Genomic DNA, 24,792 nt, shown 5'->3' on the forward strand with positions numbered 1-24,792 from the left:
CAAGAGGTATGCAAAACATTTGCGAAAGAGGAATCTCAATCAGTCTGAATAGACAGAGAGAACAAACTGGGGCAGAGCCAAAAGCCTTTCTCACACTTGGTACAATACACCTGGTAGCAGCCTACTTGGCAATGCCCCTTGCATGCATACCCTCAGACTGTGATGCAGAGCAGCACCAAAAACACCTTTCCAGCAAGCAATGGCGAGCATCCTGCAGTGAGGACAGGGAGATGCCCTACACTGCTGCAGGCTCATACCTGCATATGTTGACATTAAGTCTACTGCTTCACACAAAAACCTGGAGAGCACTCCACTGAGGAATGCTAGGGATATTTAGCGAAAACTTTGTCATCTTGTGTTGGTATAAACAACTTCCTGGTTGTTTTATTTTTGACAGTAAAACCATTAGAAATGATGCTATGACTGGAAATCTAGACAGCATTTAGTGTTCAAGGATTTTGAATTTTAGTATTTCTCCTATTGCCTCTTTTATGGGAGCTATTAACTGTAATTTAAGCCCAAAATGTTAAAAGCAGTATACAGATTTAAGGATTCTTTCATACCATTTAGAAATAATTTCTAGCTGCACTTCAATGAATAGGCTTTTACCTTTTGTTACAGTGGAAAATCACTTATCCACTGTAGCATAGGACATCTGCATAGATTTGTTTCTTATTATCTTTAATGGTATTGGCAAATACAGAGTTAACACATTTCTGCTAAATATATCTGCAGTTGTTGGAATACCAGCTTCTAAGAAAATTATAAGTTTAAGTATTTAGTTAAACCAAAGTTACAATTTAATTAACATACTAGTAGAATATTCAAAGATGATGTCACCTCATCATTCACACTGCACTTGGAGGCATAATGGAAGATCCTCTAACTTGACTCACAAGCAACCTAGAAATATCATGATTGCAATCTCTAATGTGCTGGAAAATGCTAACATATGAAAGGCCAATCCGTGCTTTTAAGAGAGTTTTGTTTCTGCTGTTTTTAAGCTCTATTTTCACTCCCTTCCTGAATGTGTAACTGATCGTGCATACGTAGAAAATATAACTCAGCACTGATAAAAAGGGCTTAATTATTTAATTTCAAAATTTTAACTGCCTATGGAGGAATAATGGAGAACAATGTCAAGTATTCACTATCACACTATTTCATTGGTGGTCTTTGTCAAACACTAAGGTTAACCTACTATGGAGAGTTAAATGTTTTTTTTTTTCCCCCTGTGATTTCTCTACACTGTCTCCCTGAATTGCCTAGTCAAGTCAGTTTGTGTGGGCTATGACCTCTTAGCTCTCTGCAGGCCACAAGATCATGACCTTATGAAAATTGTTTCTCTTTTTTCTGCCACTGTGAATCATATTCTTAGGTTAGTGGAGAAGAAATTTTAAAGAGAGTTATCACCATTTTTGGAAAAAACAATTCAACTATCAGATCAGAACAGAAAAGGCAATTTGCCTATCATTAGCTTGTATGTATATATTGTAAAGATCTTTTTCTGCTCTAAATGGCAAATGAAGAGAAAGGCTAAATGTTGGCTTGCTTTTACCAGACAATTCTGTACATCATCTCATGTGACAAGTGGCTACTGATGAAAGACAGCAGTAGCTTTGGATGTCAGCATCTAGAAGACATCTACTAACACAGAACACTAAATTGTGGAGAAAATCATAGAATCATAGAACAGCTCAAGTTGGAAGAGACCTTGAAAGATCATCTGGTCCAACCTTTTGTGGGAAAGGAAGGCTAGACGAGATTATCTAGCACCCTGTCCAATTGCACCTTGATAACCTCCAGTGATGGGGATGCCACCACATCGCCGGGGAGGTTGTTCCAGTGATTAATTTTTCTCACTGTAAAAAATTTATTTCTTATATCAAGATGAAACGTCTCCCAGTGCAACTTGCACCTGTTGCCCTTGTCCTCTCCATGTGTCTCCTTGCGAAGAGAGAGCTTCCGTCCTCTTTGTAGCTGCTGTTTAAGTACTGGAATACTGTGACGAGGTCCTCCTAAGCCTTCTCTTCTGTAGGTTGAAAAGGCCTAACTCTTTCAATCTTTCCTCACAGGGCATGTTCTCCAGCCCTTTGATCATCTTTGTGAACTCCCTATGGACCCTCTCCAGTCTGTCCATGTCTTTTTTGAACTGTGGGCACCAGAACTGGACACAGTTTTCCAGGAGCAGCCTGACAAGTGCTGAGTAGAGTAGGATGATCACAACTTTATTTCTGCTAGTAATGGCCCTGAGGATGCAGCCCAGGATCTGATTTGCCTTCGTTGCTGCAGTGGTGCACTGCTGACTCATGTACAGCTTGTCCACCAGGACACCCAGGTCCCTTTCAGCAAGGCTGATCCCCAGCCACACACACCTTAGCCTGTTACTGGGCTCTTTGGTTACTTCATCCCAGGTGCAAGACTTTGCACTTGTGTTTGTTAAACTTCATACTGTTCCTGCCAGGCCACTCCTCCAGCCTGTCCGGGTCTCTCCGTAAGATGGCTAGCTCTCCCTTCTAACATGTCCACCTCACCACCCAGTTTAGTATCATCATTTACTACAATAAAATGAACAACAATCCAGAGCAAGAGTCCAATGGTGTTCTTATATTGCTGCCTCCACACGAAACGACAAATGAATTCAGGGCTCAGAGGAGAGATTGAACTAAACATAAACACCACACCGGGATCCCAATCGCCCACACTGTGGCATTCCCAGGACTTTCCATGGCCCTGGCAATTGTCTTGGCTGCCCATCCCTCCCCACAACCCAGCTGCCAAGTGCATTCCAGACTCCCACTGGTTCATGCAATATAACAGCTAATGAAACATCTACAAGCATGGCTGTGCTGTGGGATGAATTTCACCCATCAGTGACATGATGCAGATCCTCTTCTGTATAGCTGTGTCACATGCTTCAATTTTCCTGCTGCCTTTGTTGTTAACAGACAATTTGGAAAATCATTGCTGGGGAACCATCTGCTGTCTCCCACCGTCATAGCTTTGAAGAATACTATGTAGCCTTTATCATGTGAGGCTTCATCAGATGATGTCCTAGCTGATGCCGGGAGAGCCTTATCTGCTTGTCCCAGCTCAATAAACTCCCAAACTAGGTTCTAAAGGTTACAAAATGTAAGAAATGCAGGCAGATTCACAACCTCCATAAACCACAGTTCACTTGTGTCCTCTGTTCCCTGTCCTATCACAGTACTGTCCTGGTAGGGCAACCAAAAGGTAAAAAAATGTATTTCAAAAAAACCCGTAGGCAATTGTGATGCCTCACAACTATGGAGAGATTAGGAGAAACATTTAGACCAAAGTTCTGTAATGACCAAAACCATGTATTTTTGGATCCTAGTGTCTTTCCTCCTCCTTCTCTCTCTTCTTTCTAAATACCAGTAGCAATCTGATAAAAACCAATCACAAAAGCTACTCATAATTTGTGCAGTTCTCAAGTTGTCTGGCATTTTAAGCAAAAAAATAATGTTTTACATCCAACAACTATCTAGCAAAAAACACCCAAGACTCTCCATTAATGTTAACGCAGCTGTAGTAAGAGGATTCGCCCCCAAACCTTTGACTATATTCTGAAGGGAAAACTGGTATTATTGAGAACTTGAGCACTGTTTTTATCTTTATTCATTTTTTTTTAGTAGCTCTACCCTCCTTTTTTTTTCAGCTCCACTTCAGTGACCGTATATAATCACAGAAATTTATTTTACATTCAGCCTTTATATTGTTCTCTGGCCCCTTTGGGCTGTTTCTAGTACCTCCCTACTCGCTGTTCCAGAATATATTATAAAAGCAATTTTGGCCAACTGCTCCCACAAGAGCGGGCCCTTGTCAATGCATTGCGTTGATCTAGCTGAATGAAGGAAGGGGACTCTATTTGTGTTTCCCTCATGCCTGATGCACAATGCCCCCTCAAACAAATTGCTTTCAAGTGCTTTATTTTGACTATGGTAACACAACTTCTGTTTTCGTTGGGGTTTTTTTGCCTTACAAAGTTATAAAGATTTCCTTTGGAAGATTAAAAAACAAAGTCTGAAATAATCAAATTTATTAGAACTGGCTCTCAAATGATCTGGTAAGGGCCCTTCGAACTCAAATCTTATTTGCTGTGGCATCATCTGTTAATATGCAGAGCGCAGTTTCAGCTCATCCTCTCGTACACGCTACACATGTACACAGTTTGCACAGTTGCACCAGGAATGAGAATGTATGCACCTACAAATAACACAATGCTTGTGCAAAACTTCAAGTCAATTAGGCTCATCCACGCTACTTAAATGCATAAAGAAGATACCAACTGAACTTAGTTTGCTCTCTATTGCACACAGGTAACAGGCTAGTGACCACTTCAGTACTAGTACAGCTATTTTGTAAATGCTTTAATACTGCTGCATCCCCCACTTAAGTGCATGTACTGTGATTTTACAGTAGAAATCAAGAAATCAGCTTAAAACAAGCATCTGGTATGACTGGAAAAAAGTCTGAAATATGCAGAAATGCACTGATGTCAAGTCAAGAGACTTAAGAACTGTGACACCAGTTCATTAAATGTTAAGCTCAGTGGTAGTGGTTTGGGTTTTTTTTTCTTTTTGTTTCACAGGCCATCATTATTCTATGGCAGAAATTGTTTCCTTTTAGCCACCACCATTGTGTGTAGTAGGTTAGTCTCAACCTCGTTGACAAAATATTTCATAATTTATAAGGTTTTTTTGGTGTTTTTTTTCCACACTTTTATGGGGCTTTAATGCCCCTACTTCCACCTGCAAGAAGCCAGGTACCTTCCTCATACTCCTGAGAGTGCTGTAAAAACAAACTGTACAGAAGGCAGGCTCCTATCAAAAGCTGGATTGTAAAATATAATGCAGACAGGTTGGAAACATGCAGCTTGTGGTTATACCTTTAACAATAACTTACAACAGATAATGCAGAATACACAGAAATCAGTGATGATAATTGAGAGATTATCCTTATATGGGAAATTGTTACATGGACCTTTCTTTGTCCCCCAAACTATTTTGAGCTGAAAATGCACTTGTCCTGGTTTCGGCTGGGATAGAGTTAATTTTCTTCCTAGTAGCTGCTATAGTGTTGTGCTTTGGATTTTAGTATGAGAATAATATTGATAACACGCTGATGTTTTGGCTGTCGCTAAGCGGTATTTACATTGGTCAAGGACTTTTTTTTTTCTTCAGCTCCCCATGCTCTGCCAGGTGCCCAAGAAATGGGAGGGGGCACAGCCAGGATAGTTGATCCAAACTGACCAAAGGGCTATTCCATACCATAGGATGTCATGCCCAGCATAGAAACTGGGGGAGTTGGCCGGGGGGTAGCGGTCGCTGCTCGGGGACTGGCTGGGCATCGGTCGGCGGGTGGTGAGCGGTTGTATAATTATTTTTTTTCTTTCTTTTTTTCCCCTCCCTTGGGTTTTGTTCCACTCTCTCTCTCTCTCTCGTTGTTTTCCTTCTCATTATAATTCATTATTATTATTATTATTATTATTTTGTTCCAATTATTAAACTGTTCTTATCTCAACCCATGAGTTTTCTTACTTTTGCTCTTCCGATTCTCTCCCCCATCCCACCGGGGGTGGGAAGTGAGCGAGCGGCTGCGTGGTGCTTAGCTGCCGGCTGGGGCTAAACCATGACACCACTTAATAAGAAACACGGGATGTAGGGTTAGAGTGTGTTACAATATGATGATTGGATGTAGAAACCTCACAGTTTTGTTTCTCATTTTCATTTTTAAATATTTTGTGTTTGTTTTCATTCTGGCTTTACTTTCTCCAGTCCTGCATGCCAACTGATGACAAATCTCACCATTTCTGGGCCAAATGGATAATATAGCTGCACAGGAGTCATGAGATTACTTTCAAATGTACACTGCGCTGTCATACCTCCACGCTGCTTCATCCTTGCTAACAGTAGAGGCGAGCTTGCAGCACAGAACTCAGTGAGAACGTTGCCTCTGGCATATTCAACAGGAGTTGGTAATGTCAAGGAATGACAGGCAAGCCTGGCTCTCTTCTCCAATGTTACAAATAAATGGTGAAACTGCATTATGAGTTTTGCATTACTTTTATAAAACTGTCTTCGAGAGGACCACTGAAATTGAGAAGTGCTATTGTCAAGATTTTACACACAAGGTTCTGAAATGCAGGGGCATTATGGTTTGGTTAATGCACAAAAGAAGTCAACAGGGATTTCCTATTAACAAGGAACAGAACTGCAGTATTCAGAATGCTATGCTAGTACTTCAAACATTGTCTCAGACTTCCCGTGTGCCTTCATTTCCCCTCCTTTGGCATTTGGAAGTAAGAGAGAAGAAAGGCTAGCAAATCGGCCTTCAGGTGCCAGCAAAAGAATTCTGGGGCAGGGACATAAATACTTGTTCTGGCACAACTCCTCAGAGCTCCATGTTTCTTTCGATAACAGCAAGGAAATTTTTTCTTATTGATTGCTTTTTGCAATCAAGCTTACCAAATAGAACTTCCCTCAAATGATTCTTCCAACTAATCTGATAGAAAACTAACCTTGTTATATTTATTGACAGAACATTGAAATAAATATTATAGGTCTAGAGGGAATGTTTCAGTTCATTGATTATTTTTTTTTGAGGAAATAACAAACGCACTGTATCCCCCTTGGCATGTTATGCTGGGAATAATCTGAAAAAATGCTTACCTTGTTGAAAATGCATCTCAAAAACAACTTCTTCCAGTCCCCAAAGAGCAGGTACCCTTTTGAATAAATCTGATCTTGAGCAAACAAGCACTTTGCAATTTTAATTGCAGAATTCTCCTTCTGTGCTTGTTCAGGAAATTAAAGAAACCAGTTCATGCTTTTATCTGCAGCAGTGAGAAGACATGAAGTTTGGGGGAATGTAATTTGTTTCTTAGGGAATGGGTAGGGCTTAGAGTCAGCTATTGGTAGCTTAACACATTTCACCGAGTCTTTCAGTATCCTTCACTGCTTGCTCCTAGTAGACTGCTTCTTCCAAGGCTTGTAGTCAAAACACTAGCCCAGCCAGCATCTTTACTGCTCATAACTCTGCTCTGGAACCTTACAGCAGGATCATTCATTTGGCAGAGAGTGGGATAAACTAAAAGAGTTTTGAGGCCAAAGAGGAGAAGGGTACAATGGAAAAGTGCTGAGGGCCCTTGAATGTAGGGGAAGAAACTATTTGAAAAATTATGCATAGGTCTGAAGAAAAATATATGCAGCTGAGCAGAATTTTGCTCAGTTTTGCTAAATATGGTACTTGGTATGAAAAAGCTTTTCACAAATAAGGCAGCACTCAGATGCTTAAATGAGACTGTCTCTCTTCAACAGCATGAATTGAAGAGCCACCACACACAAATAGCCAAATGGCCTCTTTTGCAAGATTTACAGGCAACACACCAGTATTCAGTCAAATAACCTCCTAGGGCAGGTTCTCTGACTTCCTGAAGACAATAATTTGAAATAATATGAGATGATAAATGCAAATGTATTACAGTGCAATGCCACAAAGCTCCCCAAAACACTGTCACTTTCATTATCCAAACAGCCTGATGTTACCTATTTCACTATGAGGACCTAAAAAGACATTAATTTTTTTAGAGGTTTTAAAACCTGAAACTAGACCTCAGAACAGAAACAAACAGAAAAAAACCCAACACAAACAACCAAAGGATTCTACAGTTAAAGTCTATACCACATGTGAAAGCACACTGCGAAAATTCTACACGCTGCATCTCAATTTTATTCACCTTGAGGGTCCCTCACCAAGTCAAAAGCATTGCTAAAATTGTGAGGAAGCTTTCTGTGATTAGAAGACCAATGCCTAGTTTGACCAGAGATAGAATATGATTATACTCCTCCCACAGGACCAAGCATGAACCTCATCTGTATATGGCTTCTAGCTAAGGAGCATTGCTACTGAAAGTAACTTATTCCTTGCCAGGGGTTATATCCAGTGTCTTTTCTGGGGACATTATGTACAGAGACTTTGTACGCTACTGAAAAAAGAGACATATGAAGCCTTCTGGATAGTATCTGTTCATGAAGATCTACAGGATTCTTTTCAGCTCTGTTCACTGTTAGAGCTTTACTTACTTATTGAGCATGCAGACTCAGAATTCTTGCCATAAAGAATTATTTTGTACAAGTTTTGCAGCAATAATGATTTCTTCCCAGCATACTGTATTTTGACTAACCTTGGAGAGTATTTATGAATTCACACTGTCTATGACTGTGTTATATGGAGATTAAGCCACTGCTTTTGATGCAATTTTTCCTACCGTCATTGTACAACTATTCAAAAGAATAAACACTTCTTGGGAAAAGAAAACAAGAAGTACCTCTTATTGGCAAAGCTAGTCATCATTTGGTGTTCATGGTTCCTGGTTACCCACTAACTGTCCCTCCTTAGAGATGCATACGGTTTTCCCAAATATTGGCGAAGGCTCTTTTAATGGTCCCAGTGAAAATGTTTTGGAAACAAACATGAGCATAGTTTCTTTCTGCTGGCTGTCTTGTTCCTGTTTGCTCAGCATGTGTGACTGTCCACACACATGGACAGGGGAACGCCCCGTATTTCTCAAACTTTTCCATTTAACACAGCACAGTCTCTTTGCACTGTGTACTTCAGGATGTGGAGGGTTAGTATAGGAAGAAATGGAGAACAGTATGGTCACTGTTTCTAAAACCCTTTTCTGATCCTTAAGTAAGGGATCACAGTCCTTCGCATGAGCAGCATGCAAACTTGCTTTGTATTGACTTGAGCATATACTGACTATCAGTGCATAACATTATAAAGTGTACTTTGTAAAAACAGAAATCCTTCAGGATCTGTGCATGACCTTTTAACATCTATACTTACTGGAAAATACAGACTAGAATAGTTCCAGCTGGAAAGGACCTACAACGATCATCTAGTCCAACTGGTACCTGGTCTGATAACAAACTTAAAGTAAAATGAAACTAAAAAAATCACCATATACTTTGGGCCTTGCACACTGCCACCTCGTGGTAATTCAGACCCACATTCTAGAACTACACGAGCCCCAAACACTAAACATCCTCTTAAAGCTTGAATATGAAAAGGCAACAGTATTTCCTGGCAGCATCTCCTAGAAACATCGATGAGCCAAAATAAGCATGTAAGTTATACAAACCCTGCTGTTGCTTTCTACTTTAAAGGAACTGCTCTTGTTGCATCATGTAGCAGCTGCCTCAAAAGACCAACTCACTAATTTCAGGCTTCTCCATACACAGACAGCATCTGTTACATTGAGGGTCTATAAATTCCTACAGCACCATTCATGAAAGTCATTAAGAGGGCTGTATACTGAAAGGTAGATCATCATTTACAATGCCATTTTAGACAAAGTTAAATTGAAGCAAGGCAGTTAAATGACTTTTCCGAACTTCCAAGTGGGTAGAAATGGAAATAGGAACCACTGGAGCTGACTATGGTAACATTTACACTAGACCAAACCTGCATTAACTACAGTGAATTTGAAATCTTCACACTGGAATAAAGACAAGACACTTGCTTGTAAGACTTGTAAGGAGAAAAAGAGCAGGAATACCTTTAGGAAATTGAAAACCAAGCATTGCTACATCTGCACATGCTGAAGTCCTTCTGAGGTAGTGCTAATACCCTTTTGCTTGCTGGCATGCTCATCAGTGAAAGCACTGTCACTACAGCGGAGGGTTGGATTAGTCTGGAGCCTAACCTGCGCTGCAGTAGCAGCTTTGGAGAAATACTGTACACAGATGCAGTATAGGGGCATCTTCAGCATTTATGTTGCCCCTGTAATCTGGGGACAGAGGAAATAAGCATGTTCTACCTGCATGATGCTGTGCTTTGTATCACACCAAGTCAGATAAATCAGGATGTGGATTTCACTCTGCTTAGCTCCTCAGACCATACTCTACACCACTGTATCACATACTGATTAATGCAGACCCTTTGTACATACATAAATAACAGCTGTTGATGATGACATCTTAGTGATATCTTGGAGAGGAGCACTTAAGATCTGTGAAAAAATGAAATACAGAGACTAAAACTAATGAAGTAGACTGGAGAACTGTTCAAAAGGGGTCTGTCCTAATACCAGTGCCAGTACTCATAACACCAAAATTAGGAAATATGTAGGAGTGAATATACCAAGCTAAACCAAAGCTGCATACAACTCATGATTACATGTCTAACAGAGACTGATAGCACACACACAAGAAAGACTGCAATAACCACAGAAACATTGCTTCCCCTAGATAATTCCCAACCTCCAGCAACCTGGTGCAATTCCTTTCCTTCAGGAACTGGTCCATTCATTTTTGAAAACACATGGACTTTGAATTGAGGTAAAAGAGAACAGAGGGATAGGTCGCCATTTGGTGTGAATTGGCATAATTCCATGGACTCCATTGGAGATACCCAGGTCTCCAGCAGGTAGCAAACTGGATCAGTGTGTTCAACAAAGAGAATTTGTACTTTGTGTGTTTAAGAAAGACCAACATCTGGGCAACCATATCAATTTAGGTATGTATTTACCCAAGTTTTTCCATAGTGTCTTGCTCCTCTGTATCTCAAAGGTAATTCACAAGAGTTGTTCAAATATAAAAAAGACAGCTATTGCCACTTTTTTATATTTTGAAAATGTAACATTGAGGACAAGTCAAATATTTTTTGCAATACTTTTTCTAATAGTAGCTTTGGGGTTATGTGAATTTCTACTTGCACATGGACTTAATCACACTGCTGTGCACATTTCGCTTTCTAAAACCTCGGGTAATTGGCAGCACAAGGCAACCCTTTACAATGTAATACCTTATGCTGGGCCACCATACTGTGAGACCACAGAGTTGATAACTCACCTACCAGGAGTTGACAGACTACACTGAAAATTGGAGGGAGGGAAAAAAAAAAAAAGGAAAGAGGGGGAGGGAGACAGAGAAATACATTTTTAAAGATAACCTGGAGGCAAATATAATATTTATACTTATTTATCCTCACAGCACAATCAGAAGCCCCAAAACATGTCTAATGAGGTGGAATTGCAAAATGGCCATGAGCCCTACTTACTTGGCTTCTCAGTGGTCTCTTAGCAGTCACATGGATCTATATTTTTCAACTATGTGACTGCTGCAGGCAAAAGTCCTGTAAGTAAGACTGAGAGTCACAGCAAGTCCTTAACTCCCAGTGGTATTCATCCACAAAAATGCCAACCTAGGAAAAATGAGAAGACAGACAAAAAAAGTTGCAGGGGCAATTAAGCACTGCAGACAACTGTACTTAATGCTTGGTTCACATTTGCAGGGCATGCTCTGCTCAAATGAACTTTCATTCACAGCTTTCCTCAACTCTTTGAATGGCCTCAACTCAAGCCTTCATAAAGAATCAGAAATATGAAAGAAATCAGAACATGTCAGAGAGTTCTTCAATGTCATCACAGAGGAACGAGCCCCAGCCTGGTCAATATTGTGTCTTCCACCTGTCATTTAGCAGATCCCAGCTTTATTTCAAGCCCTTTTAGAAAGTATCTGATACTTCATAAGAACTCTGGATTTCTCTACTGATGTAATCCAATCTGTACATTAAACCAGCTGCTGAGTTAGAACTGTTAGAGGTTCTAAGGTGACCAGGTTAACCATCATGGTTTCCAAAAGATTGTCCTAGATTCCTAATGTGCTGAAAACATTTCCTTTTGTCTGAATGTCCTAGTTCATAGAATCATAGAATAGTTTGGATTGGAAGGGACCTTTAAAGGTCATCTAGTCCAACCCCCCTGCAGTGAGCAGGGACATCTTCAACTAGATCAGGTTGCTCAGAGCCCCATCCAACCTGACCTTGAATGTTTCCAGGGATGGGACATCCCAGGCAACCAGCTCTCCAGGCAACCTGTTCCAGTGTTTCACCATCCTCATTGTAAAAAATTTCTTCCTTATATCTAGTCCAAATCTATCCTCTTTAGTTTAAAACCATTACCCCTTGTCCTATCACAACAGACCCTGCTAAAAAGTTTGTCCCCATCTTTCTTATAGGCCCCCTTTAGGTACTGAAAGGCTGCTATAAGGTCTCCCCGGAGCCTTCTCTTCTCCAGGCTGAACAACCCCAACTCTCTCAGCCTGTCTTCATAGGAGAGGTGTTCCATCCCTCTGATCATTTTTGTTCTTTCCTAAATGTCCATTTCTTAGATGTCAGATTTGCAGCACTTTAGAAGCAAAAAAATTCCCACAAACAAAAAAACCCAAAAAAACCACAAACCCCCCAAACAACCCCAAAACCCCCAAACTACCTATAAGGCATCTTTGGCATTATAGAAGTATGAGGGTCCGAGCTGAGCCAGCTAAACACCACTTATTTACTTGGACACCAAAACATTTTGCTGTGGTTATGAGGAGCTGTGGCTTCCAGTGAGAGCAGAGAAAATTGCAGTTGCTTCAGAGCATTTGGAGGTAGGGACGGACATGTCCAACTACCTCAACATCGGCACTGGAATTGGGGAAGTTTGTCTCAAAGATTAGTTCTGTAGATTAAATAAGGTCTGTAGTGTTACTTCTTCCCTCTCCAAACATCTAAGAAATTCTAAAGATTCTCACCTATTGTTAAATGAGTTTTCAGGCATGTTTTAGCTTGGCAATTCAGATACTCCATGCATAGGTACCACCCAGCTGATCAGGTGATGGGTACATATGTGCATTCCCAAAATGAACTTTCAAATGAGGAAGCAGAGTCAGAAAAAAGGGGGAGCAACTTTCAGGATACTGTAATATGGCCACAGTAATAAATCACTGATAGTCCCTCAGAAAACCACACTTTGCAGGCTGACATTAGAAGCATAAGGGAAAAATTTAAACCCACAGCTAGAAAAGTTACTGACAGTTTTAGTTGTTACTGTTTGAGTATCTTCAGAAGTGACTATCAAGTCTGATCCTGCCATGACATCTGAGAGGTCCCAAGAGGCAACAGTTCTGACAAACTGTCAGAGCCATGAACACCCTCAATTCCAGCTGCACAGCACCACAGGTGCTGAGCACCAGTGCACGCAAAAGTAGCACTTCTCAGTCTCTGCACTAAAGGGCTTATGTGACTTATTTTCCTCATTGCATTGCAATCTTTGTTGCAGGTTCAGATATACAAAAAATAGAAATTAATACCTACTAAAGGCTGTAGAAGACAGCGTGAAGCTACTTTTTAAACTATTATATGAATGACTCATTCACATTTACTTGGAATAGACAGCCTGAGATGATAGAAATAGATCCCCAAGAGGTATCATGTCATATGCTGTGCACTGAAAAGATGCATTCTAATCTCCATTCATACTTGGCGTCACAATTAGATTTTGTAATCATTGAGCTTAGTATCTTTTAAACTTCCTCTGATATTGCAGATTTCTCTCTGTTTCTCATCCAATTTACCAGCCTTTTTTAAAAGACAGTAAGAATAAACTTTATCCTTTCTCTTTGGAAAGCAACAAAAATGTTCTTCTCCTCTTTGAACATTATTTTTTAGATATTTATGTAACTAAACAATAAAGATAACAGACAACTTACATTATTCTGATATAGAGCTGATTTGGTGTTGGCTTGAATTCCTGTGAGGTACAAAGATGACCTGCCATGTAATATAACAGCCTGAAACTGGGTGCTGTTTTATAATGTTTATAATTAAAGAAATACTTAACTGTTTCATGGGATATGACAAATCAGCCTTTTACATTTATTTGTGATCTCCTGTAGAAAACAGAGTACTACAAATCTGGAGCCAATAATTTAGCTTAATCTGCTTGATTCATTCACTGTGTCTTTCACTTCTAAGACATAATTTCAAATCTAGCCCAGACCAAACTGACAGAAAATCTTTGTGATCTGAGTCACTGGAAAGGTCACAGTTAAAGAATTTCCTAAGCTTTAGTCTGATTTGAACCACAGCAGCCCATAATGTAGAATAAGTAACAGAGTCACAACACCTACAGCCATGAAATCTCGTAGTATCCTTGATCTTCCTATGCAAGATAACATTACTGACTGGGATCCTAAAAATCTTCTAATTAAGAAAAAATGTGCAGCACCCCTACAGACACACGCCTGCTGGCTCTCAGATGCCTTTTCCGCTGGCCCCGTGCCAGCTGGACGGTTCGGTGGTGAGATGTTGCTCGTCTGCTGTCTCTGATGCACTCGGAGGCCCTCGTGTACTTAACTTGTGCCATTACCACCTGTGTCTGGGGAGCTGACCTTTTCAAGCCAGAAAGGCTGGCAGCTGTGACACAGGTTACATCGCTTCAGCGCAAAGTCTGTGACAGTCACTTGACCCTCCTTAGCGGTAAGCGAGTGCATTGTCTGCGGACAGAAAGGGGAAAATGAAGCTTCTCTGCTTTATGGATTCCTCACCCTATATACACTGAGCCACTTATCTTTGCCTGTGTGCTCTGTGTACAGTCATATTTATGTACCTGTGGGGGCTGTAAGGAGCTTATTTATTATTTGTTTTCATTTAATGATCTCTGTCATTCTCCCCTAGGAATACCCATAGGCACTATGCAAATCATATTAAGCCACTGGCAATCATGAGAATACCTTGAGCGGTAATATCTGGTACATTAGCTCTTCGAATGTAGGCAACTTGGTGACTGAACTAAGTCCTCCCCTGCACTTCCCCCCCCAGCCACCTTCATTTGCTGATAGTGTCTTTCCCCTCCCTGACTTACAGTCTTTTCCAGGAACTAGTTAGGGCTTGCTCCAGGCTCCCTTTTCCCCTAACCGTAGCATTGAGGCCAGTGGTTGCCAGACGGTGGTCTGTGAAGCCCCTCATCTCTACAGAAAGCGGGTGTTTTGCATGCTGAGAGCTTACAATGTCACACCAGGAGGAGAAAAGCAAATCAAACACTTTTCTAGCAACTATCTTTAATTTAGGCAATGACTTTGACTGGATGATATGGGAATTGTACAATCAAATATCTGAGGAAGATGGTGAAAGAAGAGGTCAACAAATTATAATTAACCCCTATGATAAAAGAGCATCCATAATATGGAGAGAAGTTGTGAGAATTGACAAGAATTCCTTCTCTCTAACCACAGCATTGCAGAAACTTAGGGACAGTGGATTGACCCTAAGACTTAGAAATGTGTGTTTCTTCGCAATGACTTCTTCCATAACCTTTGCCAATTCACTTAGCCTTTCTAAATCACATTTTCATATCTGTGATACAGGGATAAAAATCATGAGTCACCACTGTAAAAATCAGGGAGGTCTGAATTGCAAACAAAAACATGATCATAGTAAGAATCACTACTTTTGTTAAAGGAAAAAACTGATGTTTCTCATAACCCCTTGTCACAAGCTTTATCATGCCCAGAGTGTGAGCGCCTTGCTAAAAGTCAGGTCTAACAAGTCAAATAGCACTTTCGGATGCATTATTTTGAAAATATATACTACATTTCAACTTATCCTTCATTATCCTTATCCCTGTCTCCTTTTAGCTCTCTGCATTGCTGCCTTGCTATTCTAGTCCACATGATCTGCACTTTGATTAATTAATTTATTCTGATTATTTAACTCCTTTTTCATTTTTCCATATTCTTCTTCCTTGATTTTTCTTCCCTTATCTCCCTGTCAGTCTTCTCTTTGTATTTCTTTCTATTTCTGCTCTCAAGTAATGGTTTTTCTTTTCATCTCTGCTTCTTCCATTTGTTATCTTCATATATGGAAAAATATACACTAATACCTCCAGGGAAAATAATCCACAATGCAGACACTCAGTGAGAGAGAGAGGAGATCCAAAGAAGCTGCAGTGCTGAAAGATCTAGCAGAGACAGCAAACTGAAGATTAGATATGGTTTTGCAAGAAGATACGGCTACAGAAAAGGCTAATGAAATCTTGTCAACATATGCAGAGGCATCACCTTGGGTTACAGACCAGGGAGATTTAAATCTGGCCTTGTAGGGATTTCTTGTTAGCTCACATGGAATACTGCATTAGGTTGTATGTAATATGTTGCCTTAGCAATATACCCATCTGTCCAGGTATTTATATAGACTGTATCACCAGTATTCACTACAGAACCCACAACAACCTAAAGGGAATTCAAAGAGGATCAACAGACAAACAACAAGAAGCTGAAAGGACAACTGCAAAAAACGATGGGAAACATTGAATGGCACTCTTAGCTTGGTCAGGAAGGGGTTAAACAGCTCACAAAAAAAGTGGCAAGTATATATCACATATCTGATTATCAAGGAGGGAGAAATGCATTTTCACACTATGCACAAAGAGATAAAATGAAAACAGGATAACCTAGGTTAAATTTAATGAAAAACTTGAGGCTGTGGAAGAGTCTCTCAGGTGAGAGGCTTGTAAGAGCCATCACTGGGGACTTTAATGGCAAGATACAGATTTTATTTTTTTTTAATTGTCCCCAACCATGTACTGAGATGCTACACTTCAAGAAATGTTTCTATTAGAAACAGTAACTTTTAGTTTAACTTTCACCCAGATATTAGAATCTCTCTCTCAAATATTTAAGTCAACAAGTGCCTCATTTCAGTGACCTTCTTCCAGATTCACTCTCACAGAAATCAACACAGGATAAGAACATGGAAGTTATCTTCCATTCAGCAGCAGTAGTGTTGTTTGAGACGCATGTTCAACCTTGGAGCATAATGAGCTTTATCTGCTACTTGACCATGCTGTAAGTCAGTGTTAATAAAAATATACTATAAATAATTAACAGTAATTTAAATATTCATATGTTGTTGGGGGCAAGGCCTTTTATCAGGCAGTTGAAGCTACATTAGTGAACCATGATATATTTCACCAAGGTTAACTTCATCCTAAAAATGCTACTCTAGTACATAGAGTAATAAGATATCAGAATGGCCATCAGACAGTTTGCTAATATATAACTACAATATTCTTACTTGATAAACTACAATTTCAGAAGTGGTTAATTCATATGAGCAAGCTTTAAAAAATATTGGAAGCATTCATTTCATTTGACTAATGCTGATATTATGCACTTATATAATTTTTTTTTTTTTAAAAAGCATTCTTTCTTTTTTTATCCAGGAAAGCGATTTTTCTTCCACAGCATTGGAAATGTCATCTCAAATTGTCATTTAAAGGTAGAATTGCTCCAGAGCCAAATGATACTGTATATAACTGCAAACATCGTCTCCCCCAGGTGACCTTAGGAGCTATGGTTTCCTTTTCTGTAAGTGTTCAGATATGTAGCTTTGCCTCTGGAGCTGAACAGAAAGCCAGTATTGAGTGTACGCTCTCCTACCCATATGCACACATAACTTGATATTAACATGATCCATACCCACACAGCGATAAAACAAAACAAAAAAGTCTTAGTCTAAATATAGAAGTGATGCTGGAAAAAGTGCTACGAATCTCCCTCTGCATGTAGTCTTACCAAGAAACTCCTCTCCCTGGGTGAGTATGCAATACTGCCAATAAATTGGATTCAGTGGTGCTACTAAACCCCTACTATGAAAATGCAATACGAAAATGTTCCTAAGTGCTTTAAAAAAAGCACAACGAGGTAATAGTTAAATTTTTTTTAAAAAATCTGAAATACAGAAAGTAAAATTTTATAAATGTGGAAAGTCAATGTTCCAATAGCATTGTTAGTTCATTTGCATTTCTCACCTCTAATATTGACTACTCAAACTTTTCTCGTTACATGAATGGTCTGCTGCCCTTCAGTTCATGTTAAATTGATTTACTAAAGTATACAAGACAGACTTAGTAGTGAGAGAAAGGAGGCATGGTTAGCCAGGCCACCCTGTGATACCATATTGCTTTTGCAAAAAAACCCCAAATAAACAGAAAACCCAACTCAGTTACTGAAATCATTTCACTGAAAAAAATAATTTCTTCATAATACAGTTGCAGAGGATGAGCAGCAATAAGTGCGATCAGGTTTCCAACAAGGAAATTAATCACAAATGCCATCTCTAATTGATTTGGCATGAGTGGTCCAGCGCAGTTCAGCAACACTGCTCCAGCCCTTGGTATTTGATGGCCATGTATTCATGGCCTAGTCCTGCACATGAGGACTTAGGACCAAATTAAAAAGTTTGCAGTTCTCACTTCATTTCAGGAGGGACGTCACTCAGCTCTTTACAGTACATCCTATTTGCTTTAATAAGAAGTAAAATACCTGCTGTTAATGCAGGTATGGTTGCCCAGTGTCCAAGAAGAGGTAAAATGTGACTTGACATAGTTTATCTGTTGGACATTTTCAAAACAAAGGACTTCTGTTAAGCTTTTCAAAACAGCTCGTATCAGGAAGCTTTAGCTTTGCTTCTCCCTCACATTTTTTTCCATGGTGAGACCCCAAGTGCTGTGACCTCCTGCACAGAACACAAAGCATTGCTCTTGCAGTTCATTTGCAAGTGTGCAATGTTGACAAACAGCATTCAAAGCATCCTTTAAGAACTGGGTCTTTTTTTCCTATTATCTTGCAAGTAAACCAACAGAAGAGCTCATACAGAGCAAGCAGAAGGAAGAGGTCACTGTAGGACAGCTGTCTCCACTCGTGCACCTGGGTTCATCCCAACAATTTGTCACCACTTCGTAAAAACACTGACTAGGGACATCAGCTCCTACTCAGGAATGGAGACAAATCTTTTCCCCCTTTCATTCTTGTTCATACTTTTCCGTCAATATTATTTGTTCTGAATTAATCCACAGCTAATCAACAACTTAACAAAGGAACAATACACCAAATAGCAGGTTTTGCACTTACTTCCTAATCCCTATTCTGTTTCCCATTACGTGTAATAAGTGTGTATGCATTCCGTATTTGGAGTGAACGATTAGTCTATGGTTTGCACAAAGGAAAAAGGGATAGAAAATCCAGATTTCATTCCTGAGTTTGCTACGCTAGTGAGCAAAGTACTCTCTGTCTCAAACAGCCCACTCATATAACAGGAGTAATTAAACTAGCAACTGACAAACTTGAATTTGTAAAGTGTTTTGAGATCTCTGAATGACCAACACTAGGAAAAAAAAAGTGTACTACTGCACGGTGAACAATCACAAGCATATGGATACAGGAATGTCATTTCTGTATTAAAAACAAAAGCAAGAAAGGAGAATCATGTTACTTCTCTTGAATGGTTACAAGATATTTGTTACCAGAGCTTATGCTGGAAGGTCACAGCAATCCCCTGACAGGCTTGCCTTTCACTGAACTAGTTTTCAAAAAGTAGGTGGGTTCAAGAATCACTTTTTAAAATCCGGTAAGGAGCATTTCCAAGTTCATCTCCTGAACCTGTGACCCACCCTTTAAGTCACCTTCCTGGTATTCAAAACCTCTGTTAAGTCTGCCCTGTTGTAATTACCGGGCAGCCACTGCCTTAGGATAAATCTAATAGACTTTTTGGCACTGTCAGATTAAAACTTACCTATCAACTCACTGCGGTGCTTTAGCGCTCCCTAAATCTGTACTTGAGAGAGAATTTATGACCAGGAATTGCATTTTGCAAAATGATTAAAGTTACCAAACATCCATAAAAAGTTGCAGTTGTAGATAACATTTTTTGAAAGTCTGCTTAATTTATGAGAGGTGGAAGGTTTATTGTCATTTAGAGTCCACAGTGATGCAGCAATTTAGCATTTTGCTGAGGCTGTACATAGCTGCTGTCTCATTTATGATTTTTACATGTTTTTAAATTGCCATGTTTGTAACTGGGGGCGTCTGCATACTGGGAAGGGGGGCGGGGGAAACAGACTCTCCTCAGTGTTCCCTACTCTACTGTTAAAATGCGAAGCAGGTCATGTTCCTTCTAACAAGATTGTGAACTATGCAGTGAGCTTCAGCACTTACTCTAAAGACAGAGTGTCCCTCTCTCCTCTCCATCCCCCTTGAGTTCTGCAGTACAACAAAATTAAACACAGATGTAAACTCCTCTGCTGCCAGTGCAGCACTGGAGACCCGACACGCTGCAAGGACAATGAATTGCCACATTAACACAAATGGGAAGTGTTTTAGTGGCCCCATTCCCAGCAATGGGAGGCTATGTCTGACAGACACAAGCCAGTGACCTGCACATCCATAAAGTAGGGTCCTTTAGCCGTGCAGGGAGTTTAACTCTGTTGTCCTAACAGAAGACATCCTCTAATTCTGCCCTGCGTTGGTGTTTTTACCCACATTACAGGCAGCAGAGGAAAGGATCATCAGCTTACAGTCAATTGCCCATCATTTCGAAGTAACAGCTGAAGTGCTTCTCTGGATGTTAAATCCGCATTGTGATGTCAGGTTCTCTGTGCAGGGGGAACTGCAAGCTTCCTAAGAGGACAACCGCTGTCTCTAAGAGCTACAATATAGCATCAGAAGCCTTATGCAACTCAAATTACATTTCTTTCAGTCGTCCTGACAATCTTCCTCCATGGCTTAAGACTTCTTCCCCTTATATCACTTCCTGTTTTCTTCTAGATCTCACATCACTTACCTCTCAGTCCACTTCCACCCAGGTATGTATACTTTGAAGCCTATCAGATGGAAGCACTCCAACAGGCTTATCGCAGGATCAGAGAATGGTTGAGTTTGGAAGGGACTTCTGGAGGTCATCTGGTCCAACCTCCCTGCTCAAGCAGGGCCACCTAGAGCTGGTTGCCCAGGACCGTGTCCAGACAACGTTTGAATATCCCCAAGAATGGAGACTTCACGACCTTCTGGGCACTCGGTGCCAGTGCTCAGTCACCCTCACAGTAAGAAAGTGTTTCCTCATGTTCAAACGGAGCCTCCTGTGTTTCAGTTTGTGCCCATTGCCTCTTGTCCTGTCAATGGGCATCACCGAAAAGAGCCTAGCCCCGTCTTCTTCACATCCTTCCTTCAGATACTTATACATTGATAAGATGCCCCCCCAGCATCTGCAGCTTAACAAAGACTCTGCAATGTCATCGGGTAAAAAGTAATACTTGTGCTGTTCATTTGCACTTGCCGCTTGGTGTGAATAGGCAACCCAGTATAATACCAGGTAATGAAGTGGCATCTTTCTATGTTTAGAGGTGTATGTATCAAAAGCTAAGAAGCTCTTAATATTGCTTACAGTTCAAGCTTTTGATTCTGCATGCAGGTCAGTTCCTCCCCCACTGTGAGGCAAATTCACCCTGACCCTTCAATAAACTTTGACAGAGACCTGGAGAGTTTTGATTAAACAGCAATTAAAGCTACCAACACTGTGTTAAAGAAAGACAACGACAATTGAAATTGAGTCAGTGTAAATGCTGGACATGGAAAATGTGCAAATGCCCATTTGGAAAATGCTTATTTATTATCTATTGCTTTAGAAGATTTACTCCCATCTGCAAATCGAGCCAGTTGTAGATGTGAGATTGGACATGTCTTGATCGCCATCCATGACCTTCCAGCTGCTCTCCATACAGTTTGCAGCTTGTTAACAAGTGAGGTTCTGACAAGTATCAGCACTGCCATGTGCTCATCAGAACTGAACCACTGAGATTTCCAAGGTCAAACTAGTGCAATGCACCGAACTGCAAGCTGAGAGGTGTGCAACGGAGTATTGGGATGCCTCACCTACCTGCCTATCCTGCTATTAGCAATGATTCCTTTATCTTATTTTGTGTTAGTTCATTTTTTCATTTTTCATTTTACCAAGCTAGACTTGTGTTTATAACTGAAAACTAATTAAAGACATTTTGATTTATCTTTGTAAGAAATCCAGTCTCTCCCCCTTGAGCATTATAATTTTCCAGCTTAATTGAATTCTACATTGTGTTTATAATGTAATTTTAAGAATCCCTAAAAACAAACTCAAAAGGCTCTTTTCATTACTTCTGAATTTCTTTTGCAACAGGCAGCGTTTTATCTATGGAGAAGGCTGGAGTTCCTGTCAATTGTAATAAAATCCAAATGCTTCTTAATAACTGGAGTGAAGTCAAAAGGAGCCACAACAATGAGGAATTAGAGATTAGCAGCAGTAATCATGGACTAATTGAAACAATAACCTATTAACTGGTGTCTTGGCGGTCCTCGCAGACACAGGAAGCTATATGTAACTGAAGCTGGCATTACTAAGCATATAGACTTGTCCTTAATGAAATCCTTGTATTGCCAGGAAGAGACCTCACACTTTCCCTTTCTGTGAGAATATAAAATGCTAATCACTGGCATTTAGTTAAGTTTCACAGTGAGGAGCACATTCATGCTAAAGAACTACAAATTAGCTATTTTTTAAAAAAAATACAGCTTAGCTCTGCAGTTTTACCATTAACAGTCACAGAGATGTAAACTCTTGCTCTGTAAGCAAATTATTTTGTTGTCTGAGTTTGTTTCCAGAGTAGGTGGATATCATATCATTAAGATATGGCATGTTTAAGTAATTAAATCAATATTAATAGAGTGAACATTAACATGTTAGCTTCAGCAAAGCAGCTACAGCAAGTGTTTGGAAAGGTCATCCCTTTCGAGGATGCCCAACAGTATCCGTCCTTTCCAGCTTATAGCACAGGGCAATTTCTTGTATGAGGGAAGCTGTTGCCGTTGTGGAGTGTCCACCGCAACGCAGGGAACACTTCTGCCACTTGACAGGAACTGAGCGTCTGCCCTTCTTTCATTCCCCAAGAAAGGAGGAGGCAGATGTTTGATGAATAGATATGGCTAGTGCCCTTAGCCGTCTCAGCAATCCATAGCCAAATAATTAACTGCAAAACTCTATCTACCTGTGCAAAATACAGTACCTGTTCACTAATGCAGCTGATACTGGAGAAGAAAGACCTGGCAGAATTTAACCCTTCAAAAATAAACAATCCTTGGAAACAAAAAGTGGGGGAAATTGTTAACATTTACCTCAATAACTCTAGAAAGGGACCCAGCATCAGCACAAGCTGTCCTGCAGAATATCTGTGCCAAAGTTGACAGGCTAGCAGCCTAAAATCTGTAGACCAGAGCAGTATATGATGTAAATGTTGTCCATCATAAAAATCAATGGTTCTTTTGCTAAGTGGTCAATATTTATTGAGCTTTAGCATTGTTTAATTCAATGCATCAATTAAAGACAGTGTAATGTCTGATTTGGTCCCAAGCTGCTGTTTCTGTTTGTCGTTACCTCATCTGTTTGATATCACTCATGTCTTTAAGTCTCTGCTCTTTTGTCCCCTTGCATAACTCAAGGACAGGAGTAATTGACGTGAAACTTTTAAAAATTAATTTCACCGCGTATGCCACTAACAGAGAGTGCAAGTCCTCAGAATCATTTATAACTTCATGGTGATTGGCCCTGACAAAACAATACCTTAAAAACTCACGAAAGTAAATTATGGTCCAGGCAAATGGCTGAATGCGAGCTGGGCCCAAGGCTTGGAGCGCAGCCAGGCAAAAACAAAGTAATGCGCTTTTGATATTAATAACAGAGATGATATTGATCTGTAAGCCAGTGTCACTTCTATGCTCAGGCAAGGAGATTGCTTCAGGCATTTAGTCCACTGAAAGCCACTTTCCATATAGGCCATTTAATTCTGGGAGTCTTTAATTATATGAAATGGAACCCAGTTAAAGGGCCAGATACCTATTTACTCATCTTAGATACGGGCTGTGATTCAGGAAGCTGTCAAAAAGGTATATAACTCAATTCTTAGATTTCAAAATGCAGCCGTCTTTTTATATGTTTATTTCATCTGTGTATTTCTTTGGCTCAGAGCCTGCTGGGAATTTGTAGGTACATGGACTCAAATTATAGGATGATCTTTTTCAAAAGACCTGAAGCTAATCTTCCTTTTTTGTTTGTTTTTTTTTTTTTTTTAAATTTCATTTTATTTTTTTTTACACAACAAAAGCAGCAACTCAGATAAGAGAGTCAGCATCTCTTACTTAAAACACAGGATGCACTAGAAAAGAAATAGTACAGATCTACAATTTGAAAATACCCTCTGTCACGCATGCATTTGCACACACCTGAAAATGTACTTACTATCCTCAAACAAAAGTCATCAGATTTGCATAAATAAATTATTTGCCTTAAATCTACTAGAAGAGGTTGTCCCTTAAAAATTTTTCCCCAGGGAAGGATATTGAGGAGTGTCAGGGATTGCTCATATTCTTGCTGTGTCCTTACCTGCTCAGAGCACAGAATTTTCTAGGGCTAAGGGAAGGGGAAGTGGAGTGCATATGGGACCGCATAAAGGAGAAACCAGGGTAACAAATGCTGATGAAGGTCTGCTGCAAAACTATACTTCTATTTGACTTCTACCTATACACATGACCCTAATGATCCTCTTTGAACCTAATGAACGCCAAAGATCCCTCTTTCTAAAGCTGGAGTACCTTATTATCTGTAGCATGAATTTGTTACCGACAGACTGCAGTAACCATTTTAGTATATCGTTATGTCTTACATATAAGCTACCTGAGGTGTTCAAATCTCTGTGCTTGTCTTTAAGCTAATTTTGGAAATTAATGTTGTTCTCTCTCTCCTCTCCAAGGGGCATGAGTACAACTTTCCATGGTCATTTCCACCCTCATTTTTCATTCCTCATGTCCCTTATCGGAGAATTCTCCTATGACATGTTCCCTTGCCAGCCTGGCGGGACATCATTCTGACAGCATGTATATATCAGTAACTAAACAGGGGGCAATGCAGGAACTAGGTGCTACTTCTACAACATGAAAGATATATTTGTAAAATAACAGATACAATTTGAAAGCACGTCTCCACAAAAAAGCAGCAGAAAAACCCAAGAAAAACCCAGCAACCTCCCAGAGCCCCAGAGGAATGCATATGTACCACCAGCACAGTGGACAAAGAAGGTCATTG

General features: G+C 40.0%; 1 long non-coding RNA gene across 1 annotated transcript in view; it reads right to left on the reverse strand.

The window, feature by feature from the left end:
* LOC140662241 (uncharacterized) overlaps nucleotides 1-24,792 on the reverse strand; it is a 70,317-nt gene that overhangs the window by 13,908 nt on the left and 31,617 nt on the right. Inside the window, exon 2 of the long non-coding RNA XR_012046021.1 lies at nucleotides 11,086-11,229. This is a non-coding gene — a long non-coding RNA (uncharacterized lncRNA). The remainder of the gene's footprint in view (nucleotides 1-11,085; nucleotides 11,230-24,792) is intronic.

This window comes from Ciconia boyciana, chromosome 21 (genome assembly GCF_034638445.1).
Source record: "Ciconia boyciana chromosome 21, ASM3463844v1, whole genome shotgun sequence".
NCBI lineage: Eukaryota > Metazoa > Chordata > Aves > Ciconiiformes > Ciconiidae > Ciconia > Ciconia boyciana.